A 5534-nucleotide genomic window follows, 5' to 3' on the forward strand; every position below is an offset into this window, starting at 1 on the left:
CTCACGGAAGCACAAAATAACATATGTCCTCTATGAGGAAGGTTTGGATGGTGTACTAGCTGAAGATCGCCGCTACCACTTGAGGTCTAATTCATCTCAACAAACTAAAGATAAATATGCTTCTTGGAAGCACAAAGATGAGTGTGCTAGGAATATCATCATATGCTCTCAATGATTGACTCATACGTATTTGAGTATGAGTTAATAAAGACCGCGAAAGGAATGCACAGAGGCTCGAGAAAGAATATGCGGATACAACTGTGATGAGGCAGGCTATGGCCATGAAGAAATATAACGAGTGGAAGATGAACAAGGGAGCAAAGATATCTGATCATGTGCATGTTTTCCGTGCTCTAGTTCGAGAGATGGAGGCAACTGGCATGCGATCAATAGAACCAATGCAGGTGGTTCACTTGATGAACTCATTGCCGAATTCATGGGAGTCATTCGTCACTTCACTTTCAACCCCGCAAACTGCTCTAAAGCTTGAGGAGCTCATCATTCTACTCATAGGGGAGGAATAAAGAAGGGCTGCACGTAAAGCACCAGTTCAAGTGGTAAAATCTAAACTGTTTTCAAATTTAATAAAGGGAAGAAGATGAACAAGAATAAGAAGCGATGAGATGAAAAGAATAAATGGAGAGAACCTAAGGGAAGAAAAGAAACTAGAACTTGTTATATATGCAAAAAGGTATGTCACATAGCAAAATTTTATTGGTTCAACAAAAATACTGGAATAAAAAAGAAGTTGTTTTTGTGGTATTTGAGTCATTGTTAGCCGACCCCAATGGGACGTCTTGGTGTCTTGACTCGGGACCTATGACTCATGTCACAAATACCAAATAGAGCTTCCGCACTTTCACTCCCGTAAAGCCAGGCGAGCAACACATATACATGGGAGGACATTAAAAAACTGAGGTTCTAGGAGTTGGCACCTATGCGCTCAAATGAAAAATGAAAAAATTATAATCCTAAAACAATTACTTTATGCTCCTGAAATGAAGAAGCACTTGGTTTCGGTTTCCAGAATTGCTAAGGCCGGTTTTATCACTACTTTCTATGGTGATTGTGAAAGACCGTGGTGATGTAATTATGTCCGGTCAACTAGTGAATGCCCTTACTCTATGGAAATGAATCTTCAAAATTATAAAGGTGACCTTTCAAAAGTGTGTGAATCGCGTGTGCAGGGAAAGTTAACAAGGAAAATTTCTATCGAGGCAAAAATAGCTTCTAACCTAGAAGAAATTATTAATAGTGATATATGTGGATCCATGAATGTAGCTATCAAAAGTCAGAAAATGTATTTCATTGCCTTCATTGATGACCACTTGTGATATGGGCATATATACCTAATACATACAAAATTCGAAGCCTTAAAAAAATTCAAGGAATACAAAGCTGAGGTAGAAAACCAAACCAACTTGAAAATTAAAGTTCTAAGAACTGATAGAGGTGGAGAATACTCCTTTGATCTCTTTAGGGACCTGTGTGTAGAGCATGACATCATTCACCAATACATCATGCCCTACGCATCAGAGTAAAATGGAGTTGTCGAGAGACGGAATATGACCTTATGGAAATGGTGAGAAGTATGATGGGGCATGAAAAGCCCTCTCTAGATTTATGGGGAGAAGCAGTATTAACAACAAGGTATATTCTGAGCCGAATTCCCACCAAAGCAACTCTTCTTACTCCTCATGAGATGGTCACTGGTTGTGCTCCGTCCCTCGATCACCTAAGAGTATGGGGATGCTCTGCCTATGTTCTAATCCTTCACTAAAATAGAATAAAACTAGATCCCAAAATTATCAAGATTTTATTTATTGGCTGCCCTGACCATGGTAAGGCCATCGATTCTACAACCTCCAGAATGAAGCGGTTATTGAGAGCTACAATGCCCATTTATTTGAGGATGAGTTCCTTAAAGCAAGAGTTAGTCACAAACAAGCGATCTCTTTGAGGAGGCCATTGACGTAGAAGAAGCGAACTAGATCTCGAACCTGAACCCCAACTTAGAAGAAGCGACCTAGTCTCAAGACCTCCTATGTACCTTGAAAAGTTTGTATACTTAGGGGGAATACTATAAAAGAGTTAGGAACTTCCTACTATCTCTCTATTGGGCACACCCCAATCTAGGCTCTATTCTTCTCTCTCCTAAATATTCTCTCTCTCATAAAATAAGTTCTTTTTCTCTCTCCTAAATATTCTCCCTGAGTTGTAAGGGGTGGCACGCCCCCACCTAGGTAATCTTTTGATCCCACGCACGAGGAGACCCCGCTCACATAAATTAAGTTGTAAGGGTTGGCACGCCTCACCTAAGTAATTTTTTGATCCCATGCACCATTGGAGGAGATTTCCCTCTCATAAATTAGGTTGTAAGGGGTGGCACACCCCACCTAGTTAAGCTTTTGATCTCGTACCATTACTTTTGATCCCACACACTATTGGAGGAGGAGACCTGTCAAAGACCGGTTGAGGTAATTTTTTAGCAATTTTTAGGGGGTACACTCCACTTAATCCTACACACCATTGGAGGAGGAGACTCGGTGTGGGATGTTTCAAAGACCGGTTGAAGTAATCTTTTGACAATTTTTATTTATGAAGTTTATAATTTTTCAGTTTTGTTTTCCTCTTCTCTTTATTTAATAAAATTGATTGTTCTTAGTGGTAGCAAGTGATGGCCGTCTTATTTATTTTATTTATTTCTTTTGAATTAAAATAATTATAAAAAATTATTGTAAGTGTTTTAGTCGGTGAAAAACATAAAAAAAAAAAAAAAATGCCCACCGTACTAGATCACCCTAGTCCTACTTTTAAGCAAGGCAAAGAGAAAGACTTAAGAATATTATCTAATTTGTCATAACTAAACTTCAAAAGGATAAATACATCTCAACCATACCGCATAAATTTGAAGCAGACTGCTTGATTCGGATATGGCGTCCTCCCACTATTCCACTTGTATTTTTGTTGGCCATAGCCTGTATAACTGCGATAATAGCAAGAGGTAAACCATCACATTGTTTTAGAATGATTTTGGCATGGGGTTTTTTTGATGCAGAGGTGATATGGGAACCCGCTTACTCCATGCTTCTGGCTCTGGTAATTTCTTTACTTCAATGCTTATGTTGGCCTCCATATTCTTAACAGTTGGGCAGGGAATTCCTATTTCTTTCGGTTCCAATCTCTTCCACACATCATCCAAAATCAGCAAATACCTATTAGTTCTTAGAATCTTCAACAGCTCATCTTTCACCTTCTCAATATTCACCATGGACAAATTGAGGCCCAAAACCTCTGCATGCATCCCATATTTGGATTAAGAGACACTTTAACCCATATCACAATGTCAAAACTAGAATTAGATTAGAGCTGATTATGAACATTTTCAATTAGAGCCGTCTTCCAGATCCCCCCCATACCATACACACCAATAACCTGATTCTTTTCATCATTTATGCAATCAAGAACCTTTTGCGTAATTGATCTCGCAATCGGTTGGTCATCAATTGGTGTGGCTTCTAAGTCTACTACCCCCTCCAACTCAGAGGGGGAGTCATCGCCAATCTTTCAAAGTTCTTTTCATACTTGTGCTGCACCTCCGGCATGAGCTTGGCTCCTGTCTTGCCGAGTCTATAGAACGGCCAACAATTTGGACACAACCCTCTCAGCCATGTCTTTCCTCTCGTACTCCTCCTGTTTTTCATCCACTCATTTTTCTAGATTGGAGAATTATTGAAGGAGTAAAGTTCCATGGTATTTAAAATCAACAATTTAGACCACAATGAAAACTTTGAAGCATCTTTTTTAAGATTTAAACATTATAGAAAACTCATAAAACATACATGGATTTGAGTTTTTGTGATTTACAGTCAAGTAAAGGCAAAGGGCCGGGCCCGTTTCTTGCTTTTTTTTTTTTTTTTTTAACCTTTCGGTGCGTAATTTCTCCTCAATTATTCATATGAAAGATTGACGGTAACTGCTCTTCTTTCTAGTTGGCTTCCACTTGCTTGACCTTAATTATGGAATCTCTCTTCTTTCTAGCTGGCTTCCATTTGCTTTACGTTAAATTATGGATTCATACACTTTGGGGAAAGGAGGAACATTCACCAGAGAGAGAGAGAGGCTTGTGGTAAAAAGAAAAGGGCAAGCTTAAATTATGTTAAGATTGTCTTAATCACAATGTCACTTTTATACACTATTTTATTTTTTATTTTTTTATAATTATTTTATTTTTTCTATATACAGTTTTGACATCAAATTTTGAATATCCAATCCTCTATTAAACTCGCACGGAAAATATATATATATATATATAAATATTTTCAATAAAAATGATGAAAATACTCTTGAAAGTTTTAAGGAGTATTTTGATCATTATATTTTATCGAAAAATTATTTTTAATATTTTTTATAGGTGCGCCTCAATGAGAAGATGGTACGTACCAAATTTAATATTCATACAATTTTTATTAAAAAAACTAAAAATAAAATACTTAGAAACGTCGGATCTAAGATCAAACGGTGAGTGGCTCTATTGATCAAATTTGGATGGTTGTATGGTAGGGGGAGGATAGTTCTTCCATGATGTAAGGGAAGTATAGAAACATTTCCTAAAAGAAAGGGCAAGCTTTCTATGCTTCCCTTACAGTATAAGTTATATACTTTCCCTTTATCCAACCGGCCATTTTGAATAGAGGGCTAAGATTTGCCCCAATCACAATGTCACATCTATGCACTATTTTTTTTTCTTTTCTATAAACTATTTTGACACCAAATTTTGGACATCCGATCCTCTATTAAACTTGCACTAGTCAAAAATATAAAAAAATATTTCCAATAAAATAAAATGACCAAAATACCCTTGAAAGTTTCAAGGGGTATTTTGGTCATTATATTTTATCAAAAAAAATATTTTTAATATTTTTTATAGGTGCGCCCCAATGAGAAAATGACACATACCAAATTTCATATTCATACAATTTATATAAAAAAAAACTAAAAATAAAATACTTTGAGACGTCGGGTCTAAGATCACACGGTGAGTGGCTCTATTGATTAAAATTAGACGGTTGGATGGAAGGGGGAGGATGGTTCTTCTATGGTGTAGGGAAAGTATAGAAACCTTTCGTGAAAGAAAGGGCAAGCTTTCTATGCTTCCCCTACAACATAAAACTTATATACTTCCCCTTATCTAATTGTCCATTCTGAATGGAGGGCTAAGATTGGCCCCATCACAATATCGTGTCTATGCACTATTTTATTTTTAATTTTTTTTTCTATAAACTATTTTGACGCTAAATTTTGAACGTCCAATCCTCTATTAAACTTGCACTAGAAAAAAAAATATAAAAAAATATTTTCAATAAAAATGATAAAATACCCCTGAAAGATTTAAGGGGTATTTTGGTCATTATATTTTATTGAAAATTTATTTTTAATATTTTTTATAGGTGTGCTTCAATGAGAAGATGGCACGTACCAAATTTTATATTCATATAATTTGTATAAAAAAAACTAATATTTTGAGACGTCGG

General features: G+C 36.3%; 1 long non-coding RNA gene across 1 annotated transcript; it reads right to left on the minus strand.

Annotated features, from left to right (window-relative positions):
- Positions 1–90: 90 nt before the first annotated feature.
- On the minus strand, positions 91–3731 carry LOC110006503 (uncharacterized). Its single transcript, XR_002279519.2, has 2 exons — positions 2900–3731; positions 91–531 (listed from the first exon to the last, which is right to left on the minus strand). It is a non-coding gene; the product is annotated as an uncharacterized LOC110006503 (long non-coding RNA).
- Between the last annotated feature and the right edge of the window lie 1803 nt (positions 3732–5534).

Source organism: Amborella trichopoda, unplaced genomic scaffold, assembly GCF_054954075.1.
Source record: "Amborella trichopoda isolate Santa Cruz 75 unplaced genomic scaffold, AtrichopodaSantaCruz75HAP2 v2.0 scaffold_141, whole genome shotgun sequence".
NCBI classification, from domain to species: domain Eukaryota; kingdom Viridiplantae; phylum Streptophyta; class Magnoliopsida; order Amborellales; family Amborellaceae; genus Amborella; species Amborella trichopoda.